Source organism: Macaca thibetana, chromosome 18 (genome assembly GCF_024542745.1).
Source record: "Macaca thibetana thibetana isolate TM-01 chromosome 18, ASM2454274v1, whole genome shotgun sequence".
Lineage (NCBI taxonomy): Eukaryota > Metazoa > Chordata > Mammalia > Primates > Cercopithecidae > Macaca > Macaca thibetana.
This window is the reverse complement of record NC_065595.1, coordinates 63,671,586-63,692,075: the sequence shown is the minus strand read 5'-3', so window position 1 is coordinate 63,692,075 and position 20,490 is coordinate 63,671,586. Positions and strand designations below refer to the sequence as shown.

At 37.2% G+C, this 20,490-nt stretch overlaps 1 protein-coding gene across 5 annotated transcripts in view; it reads left to right on the top strand.

Moving 5' to 3' along the window:
• The window catches only part of DLGAP1 (DLG associated protein 1), a 959,039-nt gene that overhangs the window by 233,739 nt on the left and 704,810 nt on the right, over window positions 1-20,490 (top strand). The gene's annotated exons all lie outside the window — the stretch shown is intronic.

The window sequence follows — 20,490 nt, the reverse complement described above, 5'->3', positions numbered from 1 at the left end:
GGTAAAGTATGAGGCAGTAGAAAACACCTTTAAAATTTCAGCAGGCACGCTATTGCAAGGGTTGATTTTTGTGCTCAAACTACCATGTAGTGTCAGTCAACTTCACCTCTGCTGATGTCCTGCATCTTCCAGGACCAGGGTGAAGCAGCTTCTGAGGCATCGTTGATCTTATGATGGAAGAAAAAGAGAAAGGGGTAGGTGCATGCAATTGCTCTAAAAGCCACTTCTTGGAAGCGGCACACATAACTTTCATATATATTTTATTGATGAGAGAAGTCACATAACCAAACCTGATGTCAATGAGGCAGCAATAGAGAGGGGATATTTTAATTAAATATATAATCTGTCATATGTACAAGAGAGCTCTTTTGATTATTTTTATTGTAAATGAGGAGAATGGGAAACAAGAAGCCATGTAAGTTCAAAGAATTTTTTTAATGGAGATAATTGATAATGTTTAATTATAATAGGCAAGGGATTCAATTGTAAGAAAATCATTGAATATGTGGGAATAAGAGCGGATGGTTGCTATTTTGAGGTTCCCAAAAACATAGGGATCCAAGTTACAGTCTTGCGTTGCATAGTAACCAGAATACATTCTGAGAAATGTGTTGCCAAGCAAATTCATTGTTGTGCAAACATCAACAAAAACCTAGATGGTAGAGATGACTATGTACTATATGATACAGCCTATTGCTCACAGGCTACAAACCTGTACAGCGGATGGCTGTACTGAATACTGTGGGTGATTATAACCTAGTGGTAAATATTTGTTATCTAAACCTAGAAAAAGCACAGTAAAAATATGGTATTATAATCTTTATAAGACCACTGTCACATATGTGGTTCACTGTTGACTTAAATATCATTATATAGTGCACTGCTATGTAAGGAGAGGCCCTGGACCTAGATAGAAAGAATTTCTTCCCTGCTTATCAAATAAACTTTTTTAAAAAGTAAGAGTTCATCTAGATAGATTTGTAGGTTTGTTAGGGAGTACTGGATGGAATTTCCATATATATGACGGCTTCTTCTTGTGTTATGTAAATCACAAGAAATTTCCTGTGTCAATGAAGAACAGTAAGGAATGTGTCCAAGCTTGAGGCAAATGGAAAAGTTTTGAAACAATCACTATGGGAGAAAGTAGAGAGAGTGGAAAGAAAAATATAGTCAAATTGCTCATCCATCCTGAGGGCCATTTGATGTTGCTGATGACAAATTTACAGTGTCACCATCCACCCTCTTCTGATTTCCCCAGCTGTGCTTGCACAAATGGAGGCAAAATAAGCCAGTTGAGTTGCAGTCATGCACAGTTGGGATTTTGCCAGATGGAAATGAAGAAATGAGAACAAAGGATACTAAGTTCTTGGCAAGAGTCTTAATGAAATTATGAGCCATAGAATCTAAACTGGAAAAGGAAGGAAAGCGAGATTTGATGTACTGTCTTTGTTCACAGATGTAAAGCAATCGATCCCATTCAAAACAGCATAAAAAATACTTAGGGGTAAATTTGCCCAAGAAGATGAAATACACTGAAAACTATAGAACATTGATGAAGAAACTGTAGACGACACAAATAAATGGAAAAGGATTCTGTGTTCACAGATTACAAGAATTAATGTTAAAGTGCCCACACTACCCAATATGATGTGCAGATTCAATGCAATCCCTATCAAAATTCCAATGTCATTTTTCATAGAAATAGAAAAAACAATCCTAAAATTTATATGGAACCACAAAAGACCTAGAATAGCCAAAGCAATCTTGAGCAAAAAGAACAAAGCTGGAGAAATCACACTACCTGATTTCAGAATCTATTACAAAGATATATTAATCAAAACAGCATATTCCTGGCATAAAAACAGACACATTGAACAATAAAACAGGATAGAAACACCAGAAATAAGCCCAGCCATTTATAGTCAATCCATTTTTGACAAAGGTACCAAAAACTCACAATAGAGAAGGGACAGCCTCTTCAATGAATAATATTGGGACAACTGGATATCCACAAACAGAAGATTAGAATTAGGTGCTTAGTTAAAACCATATACAAAACTCAACTTAAAAATGGATTAAAGACTTAAATAAACTAAAGACATGAAACTATAAAGCTACTAGAAGAACACATAGTAGAAAAATTCACAACATTGGTCTGGGAAATGATTTTTTAGATACGATCCCAAAAGCACAGTCAATAAAATAAAAAAAAAATAGGATTATATCAAACTAAAAAGTTTCTGCAGAGCAAAGGAAACAGTAGTGTGAAGAAGCAGTGCATGGATTGGGAGAAAATATCTGCAAACCATATATCTGATAAGGGGCTAATATTCAAAATATTTAAGGAACTCAAACAACTCAATGGCAAGAAAACAAATAACCCTGTCCAAAAAAAATGGACAGTGGACCTAAATAGACACTTCTCAAAAGAAGACATACAAATGACCAACAGATATATGAAAAAATGTTGTTATCCTAATCATCAGGGAAATGCAAATTAAAACCCCAATGAGATATCATCTTATACCTGTAAGAATGGCTATTAACAAAAAGATGAAAGATAACATGTTGACAAGGGTGTGGAGAAAAAGGAACTGTTGATGGGAATTTAAATTATTGCAGCCGTTATGGAAAACAATTGGGAGATTCCTCAAAAAAAAAAAAACAAAGATAGAACTAGCATAAGACCCAGCAGTTCCACTGGGTATATATCCAAAAGAAATGAAATCAATATATCAAAGAGATATAGAAATGAAATCAATATATCAAAGAGATACCTGCACTATCATGTTTATTGCAGCATTATTCACAATAGCTAGGATGTGGAATCAATGTAAGTGTCAATCAGTGGGTTAATGGGTAAAGAAAACGTGTGTGTGTGTATGTGTGTGGATATACATTTTCTTTATCACTTAGGTACATACACAAAACACACACACACAGCCTAAGCCTGGAGGATATTATGCTAAGTGAAATAAGCCAGGCACAGAAAGACAAATACTGCATTTTACTTATATGTGGAATCTAAAAAAGTTGTATTCATAGAGGTATATGAATAATGGCTATCAGAGGCTGGGATGGGACGTGAATGAGGAAAAGGAGATGTTGGTCAAACGGTATAAAATTTAATTTAGATAGGAGGAATAAGCTTTAGTGATCTATTGCACAGAATAGTGACCATAATCAATAATAATGTATTATATATTGCAAAATTGCTAAATGATTCGGTTTTGAATGTTTTCATCACAAAAAGATATGTGAGGTGATGAATTTTTTAATTAACTCAGTGTAACCATTCTACATTGTAAATATATACCAAAATATCACAATATATCACCCCTACAAACATATACAATTACTAAAAAGAACAACTACAAAGCTACAATAATTAACACAGCATAGTATTGGTGAAAAAACAGAAAAATAGATCAATAGAACAGAATAGAGACCCCAGAAATAGACTCATGCAAATGTTGTCAACTGATCCTTGACAAAGAAGCAAAGGCAATTCAGTGAAGAAAGGACAGACTTTTCAACAAATGGTCCATATGCAAAAAAAAAAAAAAAAATTCTAATAGATCTTACACCTTTCACAGAAATTAAAAAAAAAATAAATCATAGACAGACATGTAAATTGCAAAACTGTATAACTTCTAGAAGATAACATAAGAGGGAAAAATGTACATGACTTTAGTTTTAGCAGTAAGTGTTTAGATATAATACCAAAAGTACAATTCATGAAAGAAAAAAAATTGATAACTTGGACTTTATTAAAATTAAAAACTTCTACTTTCAAAAAAAAGCCTTTTTATGCATCTATTGTTTTATTGAGTGATCTCCATACTGTTTTTCAAATGGCACAATAAAGATGATAGAAAGACAAGCTACAGGCAATGAGAAAATATTTGCAGAATATATGTTTGCTAAAGCACTTGTATTCAAAATACACAAAGAAATCCTAAAACAACAATAAGAAAAGTTAGGAAATGGAAAAAAGGTCTGAACAAACACCTCACCAAAAACAATATACAATCTGAGTCATGGCACCAAACATATACATATATTGTATGTGCGTGTGTGTGTGTGTGTGTGTGTGTGTGTGTGTGTGTGTGTGTATGTGTGGAATATCATCTATCATTAAGGAACTGCAATACCAAATGCTGGGAAGGATGCAGATAAACAGGAACTTTCATTCATTGCTGGTGGAAATGTGAAATGGTACAGCCACTTTGGAAAACAATGTGACAGTGACTTACAAAATATAACCACATGTACTAGCAATCACATTCCTGGTATTTATCCAGTTCAGTTAAAAACTAATTTCCAAACCGTAACCTGAACATGAATATTTATATCAGCGTTATTCGTATTTGTCAAACCTTAGAAACAACCAAGATACCCTGGGTGAACATGTAAACAAACTATGGTGCAAAAATATAGTGAAGTATTATTCAATGCTAAAAAGAAATGAGCAGTCAGGCCTCAAAAAGACATACAGGGACCCTTACATACATATGGCTAAGTGAAAGGAGGCAGCCGGAAAAGGCTGCATATTGCATCTTCTCAAGTGTATGACATTCTGATATAGGTGAAAATACAAACAGAAAAAAGATCAGTGGTTCCCAGGAGTTCAGAAAGAGGGAGAGAGGGATATATATGTGGAACACAGGAGATATTTAGGAAAACTATTCAATATGATACTGTAACAATGGATACATAACATTATTAGTTTGTCAAAATTCCTTGAACTGTACAACACAAACAGTGAATCCTCATGTAAATTATGGGCTTTGATTAATAATAATATATTAATATTGGCTCATCAATTGCAATAAATGTACCCCACTCATGCAAGATGCTAATAATAGAGGAAACTGAGTGATGTGGGGTTTTATGACAACTCTCCATACTTTTCATTCAGTTTTTCTGTAAACCCAAAACTGCTCTAAAAATAAGGTCTATCAATTTAAAAGTTCAGTCATAATCTCTTTAATCCTAACTATGAGGGAGTAAGATAGAAGTTGTCTATTCTAAGCATTTTGTGTTTGTCTCAGTAATGGAATCCTACAAAGATAGTACAAGGTAACTCTACAGATTCGATCATTGTTGCATTAAGCTAGGATATTTTTATTCACGCTTAGCAAAATGATGTGAATGTATCTGTACATGTGTTTGTGTATGGCATGTCCGTGTTTTTTCTAAACATTCAAAATGGTGTTTAAAAAATTTGACTATGAACATGAATGAAAATAAACAGGTAGAAAATTAAAGAGTGTAACATTCAAAATTAGTTGGTAGATGATGTGGTTTGGCTGTGTCACCACCCAAGTCTCGTTGAATTTTCGTTCCCATAATCCCCATGTGTCATGGGAGATACCTGGTGGGGGTAATTTAATCATGAGAGCGGTGACACTCATGCTGTTCTCATGATAGGGAGTTCTCACAAGATCTGAGGGTCTTATAAGGGGCTTTTCCTCACCTTCACTCTGCACTTCTCCTTGTTGCCACCATGAGAAGAAGGACGTGTTTGCTTCCCCTTCTGCCATGATTGTGAGTTTCCTGAGGCCTCCCTAGCCAGGCTGAACTGTGAGTCAATTAAACCTCTTTCCTTTATAAATTACCCAATCTCGGGTATATCTTTATTAGCAGCGTGAGAATGGACTAATACATTTAGGAGACAGTGAATTTAAAGGATGCAATATGTTTTTGTGTTCTAAAATTGCTTCAGGTGTATTCCCTTTTTGCCTATGTCCCTACTGTAATCCTTAATCTTCTTTCAGTGAATTTTCAGTCTGCATCTTCCTACCCAAATGTGTTCCTACTCCCACTTTTGGCAGGAGAGAGGGACCACCCACATCAGGAGGAGACGCACTGCCAGAGATGTGATGTTGTACCTTTGCTATGAAAATTGCATTACTGCTTGTTTTAAAAACACACCAACCCATTACTTGAGTGTTAAAAATCTGCCAATATCCTTGGCATAGAAAGGATGCCCCAAATTAATGCTGATTCGCTTTTGGACAGTAAATGAGCGCATCTGTTTTAATAAAAGGGGAAAAAAATGTCCCTCTTACTTGCCACATAGAACCAGAAATACTGACTGCAGTATCAGGAAATGGTTGCTGTCCTTCCAAGAGTATTTACTTTTCAGGTTCATTTGTTCGATCTATTCATTGAAAACACAGCATCAAGGCTGACAGAAACCTGGATCATATGAGATATGCCGTTCAAAGAATGAGGCTCTGCTTGTCCCCTTAGTTCGTTGTTAATATATTCACTGTTTCTCATGAAAATCTTGGAATTTGTGTAAAGCCTCTCTTGAAATATTGACATAGATAATGGGTAGCAACATAAGTGCTGCATAAAATAGCATTTTGCCACACATAATTTTATTTTAAGATATTTCATGGTGATACCTCTGAGTTGATGTATATCTAGATAATTTTTAATTTTTAAAATTAATGCAATAAAAATAATTTATGCATATGGCATCATTTCAAAATATTTTAGCTTATCACTTTCTTGGCTATTTGGTATATAAAATATTGACAGTACAAAATTATCTTGCATATTATAAAAAGGGAAACTGGGGCAAAATACAGTAAAGTGAGAATAAAGTGAACAAATTTGATATTACAGTAAAATAAATCTCAGCTTTCCTGATAGGTTAACCTGAACTCTTTATTTATCTCTTTCCTTATCTATTAGCCTAAAATGTCATTCTTTTTATTGTACATTTTCTTATCAGAGGAAAGACACACTGTATCAAGAATTGTATTAAAATCCTAATAATAAAGGAAAAACTTCTAGTGTTTGTGTTTTCTTTTGTTGGGATTCTCTTTCTAAATGAACCAGATAATTAATTTTGTTCTCCAGAATACAAAATTGCCCTGATTAGACTAAGGTCAAATGGAATTCACTGCTAAGGTTAATTAATTCCAGTCCCCTGGCTACATTTATAACTAATGTATCTATATAGTGGTCAACATTTAAAAGATTGCTGTTTGCAATTACGTTAAGGAGGGTGAACTATTTTAATACTGGTGTTCATATCTGAGAGACAGAAAGGTATAGAGGGCTTTCCACTGCAAACTGTAAATCAATGCTAAGATTTCCACAGATTGCCTTGGATTAGAAATGTACGTGTGTACCCTCTGCCTCCACCCCAGCTCCAGCAGGGTGGGTTTCTTGTGGGCAGGGACCTTGTTTGATTTACCACTGTATCCTCTGTGTGCCTAGCACAATTCCAGGATGAGAGAGCCCTTCACTGAGTCTTGCTGAATGAATAGGAAAAATGGGCCACACTGTGAATAGAATCAGAGTCAAACGCAGGGTTTTATACTGAATCCTTTCCCCCATCAAAAAAAAACTCTGTTTCCTTAACCTGTATCTGTATGCCCTGATCAGTCTGTAATCCACGACTCCAGTTCCCATCTCCTCCTGCCACCTTCCTGTTCCTCAGTTTCCCTCACTTTCTTTTTGCCTTTGATATTCCCTTCTCTTCTGTCTCTCTCTTGTAAGGTTTGGACAGTTCTATCTTCAAGCAAACAAAGTCCAAAGTCCTCTTTTGACCTTTGATCCATCCTGATGGGTTTCCGCATCTTGGAAGCATCGTCCTCACCTCACGTCTCCACCTTATCTTCTGTAGGGTGACTCCTCAATCTAGGGCCCTCTGGCGTCCACTGAAATTTCTTAGGCCACAGTCTCAGGAGACTCTTTGGTGCCAAATCAAGAAGACTTCCTACATGGACTCTGCATCACCTGCTGCCCTCAGCCAGGTCCTCTGTCTTTACCACTGGCTCCTGGACTTTAACACCACTTGCTGTGTTAATTTTCCTCCTACTCATCTGAATATTCTCCAGTCTTCTTGTCAGGCTTGTCACTACTTAAATCTTGGAAGCCCAAGACTTGTTCTTGTATTTGTCTTGTTACTCTCAGAAAACTTTCCCTGAGATACCGGGGAGTTCCCCATTGTCTTCTGTAGCGATTTGACATTGTTAATGCATATATCTCTAGAGCCCCCACTGAAATATCTCCCCTGATCTTCAATGGGTACTATTTCTACTAAAATTTTCCATTGACATTTCTGATATAAAATGTCCAAGTTTGATCTCATTGTGTCCCAAGGTTAAACCTGCTATATTCTTCCACAATTGTACATCTCTGAGTGGCACCATATCTGCCCAGAGACCCCAATTAAAGTTTGGAAATAATCTTCTGCTAATTAACTCTCAAGCTAGTGGGTTTTACACTCTTGCTGTCACTCCAATGCATCTACTGCTCTCCATTCTTCCTCCTGACTCAATGTTACTTCAGGGGTCAACTTGGCATCATTTCTTGCCTCAGTTTCTGCCATGCCCCTCCAACTGGTTCCCTCAAATCATTTCCCAAGAGAATCTCTGGGCAAAGCTGATCATATCACTTTGCTCCTCCAAACCCTTCAATGGTTCTCTTTGCCCTCAGAGTAGAGATGAAATCCCTTGGTTCCAACTCTCATGTTTTCGCCCCGATTTGCTTTGGCATCTGCTTCAAGGAAGGGCGGAGACTGTATCTCATTAATGTTTATACCTTCAAAGTCTAATTTCACGCTTTGTACTTAATCCCGAAAACATGTTTGCTCAATTAATAAGCAAACAAATGAAAGTAATAAGTACTATAATTATGCTTCAATATGTGAAAAAGTACCTTATGAAATAATGTAAATATAATTTATTTGCCCCTTTATTATCTGTAGATTGTTAGTACATCTTTAGATGACAGAATCTCTTATTTTTGACAAATATAATTGTTCATATACTAACACCAATTTATCAGGCCTTCCTGAAACATTTTTTGAATGATTAAAATGGATAAGGTATAATAAATATGATTTATGTGATAGGATATTTTTATACTGAGTAAAAAATTTATAATCTATGTGACGTATGTTGATTCCCAATTAACCAGAATATTTGTATTATGGAGGATATTATGAAAAGTATACCAATTAGGCTATTTCATTTTCATAAATAACCTATTATGAGGTATCATTATTATCCTTTTTTTCAAGATGGAGTCTCACTCTGTCACCCAGGCTGGAGTGCAGCGTTGCAATCTCCTGCCTCAGCCTCCCAAGTATCTGGGATTACAGGCACGCACCACCACACCCGGCTATTTATTTTATTTTATTTTATTTTATTTTATTTTATTTTAGTAGAGACCTGGTTTCACCATGTTGGCCAGGCTGGTCTCGAACTCTTGACCTCAAGTGATCCACCCACCTCAGCCTCCCAAATTGCTGAGATTACAGGTGTGAGCCACTACGCCCTTTTAAAAATTAAATCACCTTATTTCGTTTTCCTGCATTTCCAGATTACTAGCACAATCTGTCAGTTTGGGAATAAGTGACATATATGGTATGTTTTAAGGACTAGATAGCTCTGGCAGTACCTATAGTCCAGCAGGACTCATCTCAAAGTCGTTGAGTTTTGATGACATTTGGAGTTCAGTGTCCTTTGCCCCCCCACCTTCCTTCCTGTCACAGAGTTAAGTAATGTACAATAACCTGTGTGGATTCTAACACTGCAGGAAAAATGTATTTCTATTGGGAATACCTGCTTCTGCAAAAAGAAACTGTATATCAAATGCAGTAAATGCATACATTTTCAAAAATGCATACAAAACACAGACATGTTTATGTTTTTAAAAAGACTTTCTTGGGACTGCTGAACATATGAAAAGCTGCTTGCATTCTCTCCTGAATTTGGTAAACAAGCTGCAAAAGAATGGTCAAAAAAGGAGAAGGGGCGAAGAGTGAAGCTAAAATCTAATTCAGAAAATCTTCATTACTACAGTGACTTTTGTTGACATCACAAGAATAGCCCCTTGTCACTTGCCTGTAGTGATTCATTCATTTTACATAGTGGTGTATTGCTTTGTCCTTGTCTCGAGAGACTAAGGAAAATGCTGACCATTGTTTCTCTGTGGAAGCTAATTGAGTGATTGCTGATCTTTCCGGGTAAAATGCAGGGAATCATGACTCACCATCAAACCCTTTCATTAGGATCTGTGCTCATATGTACTCATCTTATTGGAGAGTGCCTAGGATATTCCACGGAGGAAACATTTAAAGGCAGAGGTCTCACTGGGCTCTAACACAACATCAACTGGTATCACTCTCTGTCATTTGGAAATATTAGGTCTAATGTCTTCCAGATTCAAACTAAGGACTTACCAAAAATGGTAATTAAACAATCTCCCTTAATAAACCTTTCTAACATTTACTAATGAAAAGAGTTCATACATGTCCAGCCAAGTCAGTAACACTATCATCTTCGTCCATCATTTGTCTTCTATACTTAGGAGTTATGAAGAACAGATGTTTATCATTCTCTACAAGCTCCTCTTGATGCATGCTATTAGTAACTCACCCCTCAATATAAAACCCCCCAGCCATCTGTAGATTCATTGTCATCACAGGCCTGGAAATCTGTGAGGTTCTGTAGGTTTGCTGTGATCTTAATGCACTAAACAAGGTGGTTGCATTGTGCAGTGTGGACCCATCTCCTTCTCGAGCTTCAGAACTCGGGCTGAGAGAACTAGTTTCTACCTTTAACTTCAAAAATGTAGTATAAGTAGATTAAACCACACTGTTCTCTTTGAATTTTATTCTTCAGACTTTAAGACTTATGGGTAATTCTTTTGCCTCTTTAGAGCTAATGCTGTGAACCCTGACCTCAAGGTCAGGAGACAGGAATTTTAGTCCTAGCTCACGACCTGCGCAGTGTCGCTGAACCTCTCCTGGACTTCAGCTTCCTTACATGTAACTGAAAGGGTTAAACTAGATGAGAGGTTCTCTTTACACATCAGGAGTGTCTGAAGTGTTGTAATAGATCCTTAGGCCCCATCTAGATGTAGTACAGTCTTCTGGCATCGGAATCAGGAATCTTCTAAATTTTGATTTTTATGTAGCTGTTCTCTGTCTGGAAGCCACTGCTGCAGATAAACTTTATGTTCACTCCAGCCCTGCCATTTCTATTCTCTGAGAGGCCATCGTCCTCTTTCATCTGCAGAGTTTCCCATTCCTTTTGCTCATTTTCCCAAGAGACATCATGTATGTAGTAAATATTGAATCAATCAAGGCAGTAAGAATCATGTGAAAAAGTCTGTTCCACTGGAATCATCTTTTCCTTTTCCTAGCCCAGCATAAACGAGGCATTAATGATAACTCTTGAGTCTACTTTTCCAATCAGTAGTGTCCCAATCAACAAAAAGATATCCAAGACTCCCTATGAGCTGAGTACATTTCCACCTTCATCTCCCATCACTTGATCTTTCTGATTATTATATCATATAATGCCTCTTCCATTCATGTATTCATTCATTGATTCGTCAGATACTGTACAACACCTTTTAATGACCATACTCTTGATAGGGAAGTGAATTTGATAGTGAACATAACTGAAATGGTGCCAACCTTCAGGGAGCTAACAGGCCAGTGAAGGACTCAGACAGTGAATTGACTTTTTAAAATTACAGTTCATGAGAGAGGACGTGGAGCATTCTATGGGAACAAATGGAATGTGTAATTCACCCATTCTATGTGGTTAGGGAAAGTTTCCAAGGATGTGAATTTTAAACCCAAACGGAACTGCTAAAGATAATTTAAGCTGAATTAGGGCATGTACAAGTCCCATGAAAAACCATATAATGGCTCAGGAAGAGAAGTTTTATTGGAGTAGAGCTGAAGTCAGATTGCAGTGAATGAAGGAGTAGGTGGGAGGCCAGGAAATACAGATATTGAATATTTTATGTCCTTGCTTTGGTTTTTCTATTATTTCTGCTATGCCTTATCTTCCAAGAGGGCAAGAACTGTGTCTTTCTTATACGCTATTATATTCACTCCACCTAACATATTTCCTGGCACCAATATGTACCCCCCAAAATTCTGTATGATGAATTAACTTTTATAATGATAGTTAAAATTCCAATACATATTAAGTAATGTAGTATCCTGCTTTATAACATATTTGTTTATACATGTTATTGTTCTCCTCAAAAAGGATTTACATTTGATATAATATAACCAAATTAAATACATGAAATATGAGGCCTATGATCTCCTTTAATTTTACTAAAACAGGAGAGTATATACCTCAAATGCTTGATAGCTATATCCGTTTCAATGACTCAAATAATAAGTTGAAAGACTTATTAAAATGAGTATTTTGAAACACTAATCAAGGTAAATCTGCTTATCAGATATTCAGGATTGAAAGAGCAGGCTTTGACTCGTGCACATATAACTCGCTACTGTCCATTAAGTGAAAATGGTGTTTCTCTTTATGGCCCTTTTGTCTTCTGGAAATAGTAACTTTAGTTTGTCTCTTTTGGCCTGTTTGCATGGCTCCAATTCAGTCTTCCGCGCAGCTCCCAGGCTGCCTGGTGGAGAATCAACCACCGCCATAACCCCAATCCTTGCCTCTCCAGCACCACAGTGAAAGGAGTCTCAGGTCCCCTGCCTTCTGTTGCTGGTACATGTGGAAGCAACATTATTCCCACATGAGCCTCACCCTCAGCACCAGTTGACTCTGAATCCCTCCCTCCCTTCTTTTTAATGAAGGGAGCAGCTTTCCACCAGCCTCACCTGAGAACAGTTACTGTTGTTTACTTCTTTTCCCACTACTTGACAACTTAATTGCCACTGACAGTTATTGTGGTCACGTGGGAGCTCTCTCTGCTTTCTGCAGGTAATGAGTTCTCTGCCTATGATAGCTGCCATTTTGTCTTCCATTTGAATGCATGTCTAGATAGTTAGTTGGCTTGTTCCCACAGCTCTCATTCTCTCTCTCTGTCTCTCTCTCCCTCTCTCCCTCAACCTCTCCTTTTCCCTTTTCCTCTCTCCCTCTCTCTTTCTCCCTTTTCCTCTGTTCTCTCCCTCTCTTTTTCTGTCTGTCACCCTCTTGGTCTTGGTGAGAGAGGGAGTATCTTGAATACTTTGAGTCAAAAGCTGGTGAAAATAAAAATTTATTTCTTGGCTCAAGACCCATTTAACCATCTTTCCCTGTTGCGAAACTCCCAAACTACAGTCAGTATCTTCCCACTCTCATTGTTCCATTCACTCTAAATTTCAGTAGCATATGTTACTGGCATAATGGAAATAGATCAAAATGAGTTCCCAACTCCACCTATGGCTCAGACTTCAGCAGTAAATTAGTCAAGCCACTGGGCTTTGCATTGGTTCAAAAAGTGTTTTAATGTGTGTAAAAGAAAGATCATAATTACATTTGCTATTTCCTATTATTTTATGCAAATTTATGGTATTTCAAGTTATGTTGTGTATCAAATTTGCTTTTATGAGCTGGCCTGGAAACATAATTACAATTTATAATATTTTTTCTGTGGAAATTATTTTAGATGTTCCAAACACAAAATTTACAAGTGAACTTCCAAAACATAGCCTGCTCCTAAGGTGGAGACAGCCTGTACAGGAAATCTTAATGGCAGAGATTTTATGTTTTATTTCCTCTTTGATTGTTGTATCAAGAATAGAGCAATTTTCATTTTTAAACTTAATTGTGTAGAAATTTTCTCTGTGCAGCTGTACTTTCACTGAAAGTGAAAAATATTATGCAGATAAGGATTCTCAGGGTGAGGTAACATTGTAAGTATTTGAACTAAAATGGACACCTGGTATCATTTAGAAAAAGTAGCAGGTTCATTATTTCAAAAAGAAAATGTGGATGATTTCTAGTAGATAATACAATATGAGGCATTTATTCTGCTCTACACACATAAATGATTTTTTTAATAGGGGAAAAAAAGAAAGCTTAAAAGACAGACCTGGAATTTAAACCAAGATAAACATATAGCTGGACAGAAATACAAATCTGGGATTTGGATCCCAAAACCAGGCAGTGGCGGAGAGCAGTTTGGCTCTTTAGTGGTTAGCTGGACTAAAAGCAGCTCATGTGGAGAAGGGGATGGATACAGAGGCAGATCTGTGTTTGGCCTCTCCCAAGGCTGCAGAAGCTGCTCCCAAACCCTCCCAGAAGTCAAGATACATGTGAAGCTACATGAATAGAGGGCCAAGCTGAGCCACGCTGCAGGTGGGCTTTTGACTACCTCAGATGGTAAATTCCGTTGAAGCCTTTGGGATTCAAGTTAGATGTTCTCTTCTTTGTGGTCTGCATTCTTGCCTCCTAATATGGTTTGTGTCCCCACCCAAATCTCATCTTGAATTGTAGTTCCTGTAATCCCCAGGTGTCATGAGAGAGACCAGGTGGAGATAATTGAATCATGGGGACAGTTTCCCTCATCCTGTTCTTGTGATAGTAAGTACTCACGAGATCTAATGGTTTTATACGGGGCTTCCCCCTCTGCTTGGCTCTCATTCTTCTTCTCCCTGCTACCATGTGAAGGATGTTTGCTTCTCCTTTCACCGTGATTGTAAGTTTCCTGAGGCCTCCACAGCTATGCTGAACTGTGAGTCAATTAAACCTCTTTCCTTTATAAATTACCCAGTCTCAGGTATGTCTTTATTAGCAGCGTGAGAACAGACTAATACACCTCCTTTTCTTCTATGATGATGGAAGAGTGGTCTTTCCTCCACCTCAGTGCTTACCCACCATCTGCAATTGGATCCCATCGACTCCAGCTTCTTATGAGACTTACCAACAATCCTTTCTTTTCTGTAACTTCAATGTCTTGGTCTTTACTACCTCTTTTACATTAATATTTAAACATATTCAATTGTCCCCCCTGCTAAAGAAATTCTCTCAGCTTCATGTCTTCCTCCATCATTAATCTGTTGTATTGCATGCCTTTTGTGACTTCATTTTTGCAAACCAAGAAATTAATAGGGATGGCTTTCTGTGAAACAAGCAGGAAATTGATGGAAATAAATGAAGGTAACAGAATTTAGAAGTGGAGTGTACTTCTGTTTTCTTTGTGATGTAGGAGACTCAGTCCAAAGTGAAAGAGAGGTGAAGAGGCATGAAGAAGGAAGAAATAGAGCACTGTAGCTTTTAACTGTGGTATTTTAAACCTTATCTGACAGTAGGCAGAGCCAGGCATGCTGATGTGGGCCCTCTCCAAACTAGTGTAAAGACTGGAAGACACGGTTTCTTTTTTCTGGTCTGAGGAGTTCTCCCTCCCTTGGGCATCACTGACCCTCAGATCTTGGAACTATGGTGACACCAGGGAAGAGCGGCCACTTCCTGGTACCCTCAGCTGACATAGTTCCTTCGCACTGCTTGTTTGCAGGTTTGGTAGCAAAATGGAGTGAAAAAGCCTTAAACCCAGACTCAGTCATTTTTGCAAATTTAAACCTCAACTCTCCTTTCTTGTTTAACCTAGCTTAAAAACTTCTGAAATCGTGAGAAACTCACAATGCTTATTTGGGGCAGTTGAGAAAGGAAGTGGATTGTAAAGGAAAAGGACTGGAAATTACTCTTGAGACCTGTTGACTTAAAGCTTCTCTTTAAGTCCCTAAGTCCCAGGCACCTCAAACCCAACAGGTCAAAAAATAAACTAATTTCCTCTCTGTAGTCCACTATAATTTCCTCTAGTGTCTTCCTGTCAAAGTGTTACCATCTGCCCAGGCATCTACACCAGATGGTTAGCAAAGCCCTCTCGATTCTATCCCTGGAAATCTGAAATAGGCAACTTTCTCCACCTCCCCATAGTTAAAGTTTCAGGTGAATCGCTAAACAATTTCCTTCTCACTGGCCCTCTACCCCCACACCCATCCTTCACACTACATGAGTTACTTCTTTAATCAAGCACAGTTTTCATCAAGTAAATCTCTTACTTTACAATTAGCAATTGGATGTGGCTTCTCCTTATTTAAGCAGCACTGTCCATTAGTATTTGGGGTGAAATGAAAACATTCTCTGTGTTATCCATTCTGGTAGCCATGAGTCACATGTGGCTCTTGAGCACTTGAAATATGGCTAGTGCCTCTGAGGAACTGAATTTGTGTATTTATTTTTCATTGACATTTAAGGCTGGGCATGGTGGCTCATGACTATAATCCCAGCAGTTTGGGAGGCTAAGGTTGGAGGATCATTGAAGCCCAGGAGTTTGACTTTACTGTGAACAGTGATCACACCGCTGCATGCTGGCCTGCGTGACAGAATGAGACCCTGTCTCAAAAAGAGAAAGGAAAGAAAGGAAGAAAGAAAGAAAAAGAAATGTAAATGGCCACAGGTAGATAGTGGCTATCATATCAGACAGTGCAGGTCCAAAGGATAAAATCTACAATTATTGGCATAACCTGCAAGAGCCTTCACAGGCCAACCATAGCTTCTCATCACCCCCTCCCATCCCATCCACTCAGCGCCACATGCTGTAGACTCACACAACCATGACACCTCTTCAGATCTCCTAAAGGGCTGCTTGTTCTCACCTACTCTGTATGTGTGCTGGTTTGTATGTGCTTTTCTCTGATATACTCTTTCTCTTCTTAACCTCCCGAGAACATCTACAAATCCTGAAAGGCCATGCTCAAAGGTGACTTCTGAAAAGCCTCCTATTACCTCCTTGGGCATCTGTCAACATGCTTTTTAGGGCTCCCACAGCAACTTGTATATTCTCCACTGGAGCACTGAAAGTACTTCCTGGTAATTATTTGTTTTCTTGTCTGTTATCTGTAATCTTAATTTTCCCCTTAAGCAATCAGTTAGAAAGCAGATTTCAAAATTATTATGTCTGATAGATAGTTAATATGTTGAGGGAAAAAGAGTCAAGCCAAAGTTCGAATGGATTATGAAAGAAAACCAACAACAACAAAGAAAAAAAAAAGGCTCCCCTCAGTTACCACACTGAATACTTCCGTGCGTATAAGTCTTTTCAGGGAACTTAAGTAAAGGAATTGACTTTGACCTTCATGAAACATCCAACATTTCCCTTTACAATTCTGAACTAAATTTTTTTATCGCTTACTTCATCTATATTTCAAATGTGTTCCTGTTTGATGTCAAACCTCTTAAAGCTAATTAAGTAATAGATTTTTCAATTGAGCACACCATATATCTTTCAAGGTTAAGCAATAATAAAACACTTCGCCTGGATTTTCCACTATGAAATTGATGGTGAGGAGGGAGGGTGTTTTTAATGTGATGCACTGCAGCCGGAAAACAAAAACAGTCCTGTCAGTTAAAACTGCTAAATACAGCCAGCCTTATGAATGTTTTATAATCATTGTAAAAGATCAGAGTGAATTAATGATATTTTTGAAATTTCCTGAGAAAATGATTTCCTGCCCATTGAATTGTCTTGGCAAGATTCCCACCTTTTGAGCTTACTGGAGAATGAGAAGAATAGCAACCTTCTTGTCCTGATTTTATGGTAAGCGAAGCAATCTGCTGTGTTTTTGAGGCTGCTGTTAGTATCATTTTTTTAAAAAGAAGATTATCTTGAAAGAGTTTGCTCCTTAGTACCTATTCAAACTCTTCTAGTTTTATTGACACTATTATGTACAGACAGTTGAAAGAATTACGGCGATTAAGCCGAGTTAAATATTATAGAAGATGAATGCATAATGACTGGGTTTCTGTTACTTCCTATTTTCACAACGAAGAGTTTTATAGTCAACCAGATTTAAAATCATGGACCATGTGTTATTTGACAATCAAACCTAGAAACATGGTAAATCCTAAGCCTCTTGTGTTTGTGGAGAAGCATTTTGAAAAACAGCTGAAGCATTAACTCAGTGCCTCCTCTTCTGAGTTCTTTCTGACCTCCTCGGGCTGAGTAGGAAGCTGCTTTTCTGTGCCTCAAAGCACCCTATGTTCATATACATTTATTACTGAACTTACTGAGTCATACTGTAATTAGATGTGTATATTTCTTCATTTCCATTGGCCTATGAACTTCCGAAGCCAAGTACCATGTTGTATTAGTCATCATTGTGTTCCCCTGAGCCTAGCATGTTGCCGTGAACCAGAGAGGCCCTCAATAAATGTTTCAGGGAGAGAGAAAAGGAAGAAAGAGTGGTTGTTTTCTGGGCCTGACTGAGCGATGAGCATGTTCTTAGGAAGTTTTATGAGATCTAAAAGCTTAAATGCCCCTATGTTTTAAGATACCTTAAAGCTAAAACATGTGTCAAAGTAGGAGCCCAAGTAAAAGCTCTTGGCAAATAAAGTTGTGTTTTTAAAAGACTAATTGATATCTGCTTCTATATTAAAGATTTGAAAAATGGAAGTAGATTCTACCTATTCTTAAAGTATTTCCTCATGACAAATGAATATTTCAAGGATGCATTCTTGCAATTAGAGAGTATTTTATACTATATTTATGCTTTAAAATAACACTCTTTTATAAGAGTATCTTTTTTTTTTTTTTTTTTTTGATCTCTCTGTTGCCCAGGCTGGAGTGTAGTGGCACTATCTCGACTCACTGCAACCTCCGCCTCCCAGGTTTGAACAATTCTGCCTCAGCCTCTCAAATAGGTGGGATTGCAGGCACCCACCACCACGCCCAGCTAATTTTTTGTATTTTTAGTAGAGGCAGGTTTCATCATGTTGGCCAGGCTGGTCTCGAACTCCTGACCTCAGATATCCACCCACCTCGGCCTCCCAAATTGCTGGAATTACATGCATGAGCCACGGCATCTGGCCAAGAGTATCATATTTTAATCAAGTGATTTAAGGACTAATTCAGGGAGAAAATCGGCCTGTGTTTATCTGTACTTTCTAGAATGTAACATGGTTTAAATTATCATTTTGCTATCAAATGATATTTATTTAGTGTAGAATATTTATTTTGGAATAATATAGGATAAAACTTTCTAGTCAGAAGTGGTAAAATCTTACTTCTGCCAGAAAAAAGTAAAATTATAAAATGCCATGAATTTTGTTAAGCATTCCTAAATCCATATAGATTGAAAAAATTGAGAGTGGATAGTTGCTGACATTAGTGTAATGCTGCATCTTTTACCTTTCATTTATACCATATACAAAATCCATACTTGATTTTTTTCTTTTAAATGTGTAGAAATATTCCTGTCTTGCCATAATGTGTTGGTTTTATCACTGTTGATTTTAACTAGCTTTGATTTTTCTATTGTATATGGTCTATCTTTCTAATCAAAACTTTTTTATTTCAATAGTTTTAGGGGTACAAGGGGTTTTGGGTTACTTGGATGAATTGAATAGTGGTGAAGTCTGGCCATTTATCCACTATGCAAGTAGTGTACGTTGTACCCAACAGGTAATTTTGGAATCTCCCTTCCCCATTCTGAGGCTCCAGTGTCCATTATACCACTCTGTATTCCTCGTTGTACCCATAGTTTAGCTCATACCTATAAGTGAGAACATACAGTATTTGGTTTTCCATTCCTGAGTTACTTCACTTAGAAAATGGACTCCGGTTTTATCCAAGTTCCTTTTATTCTTTTTATGGTTGAATTGTATTCCATGGTGTGTGTGTGTGTGTGTGCATGTGCGCGCGTGCGTGTGTGTGTATACATATTTTATCTTTATCTACTCATCACTTAATGGGCACTTAGGTTGACTTCATATTTTTGCAGTTGTGAATTGTGCTGCAATAAACATAAAAGCACAGGGGTCTCTTTGACATAATGACTTATTTTCCTTTGAATAGATACTCAGTAGTGGAATTGCTGGATCAAATGGTAGATCTCCTTTCAGTTTTTTGAGAAATCTTTTATACTGTTTTCCATAGAGGTTGTACTAATTTACAATCCCCCAACAGTATATAAGTTTTCGCTTTTCACTGTATCCATGCCAACATCTACTGTTTTTTGGCTTTTTAATAATGGCTATTCTGACTGGGGTAAAGTGGTTTCTCATTGTGGCTTTAATTTGGATTTTCCTGATGATTAGTGATGTTGAGCATGTTTTCATAGGTTTTTTGGCCATTTGTATATTTTATTTTGAGAAATGTCTGTTCACATATTTTCCATACTTTTTAATGGGATTCTTTGTTTTTTTCTTGGTGATTTGTTTGAAAGCCCAAGTAGCCAAAGCAATCCTAAGCAAAAAGAACAAAATTGGAGGTATCCCATTACCCAACAATTATATTACAAGGATATAGTTACCAAAACAGCATGGTGCAGGTATAAAAATAGACACACAGACCAATGGAACAGGATAGAGAACCCAGAAATAAAGCCAAATACCTGCAACCAACTGATCTTCAACCAAGCTGAAAAAAAAGTCATACACCATGGAAAGGACTCCCTATTCAATAAATGGTGCTGGAAAAGTTGGATAGCCATATGTAGAAGAATAAAACGGTATCCCTATTTCTCAACATATACAAAAACTAACTCAAGATGGATTAAAGACTTAAACGTAAGACCTAAAATCATAAAAATTTCTAAAGGAAAATCTCTTCTGGACATTGATCTAGGCAAAGAATTTGTGACTAAATCCCAAAAGCAAATGCCTCAAAAGCAAAAATAAATAAATGGGACTTGATTAAACTAAAAAGTTTCTGAACAACAAAAAGTAGTAGTCAACAGAACGAACAGACAATCTATAGAAA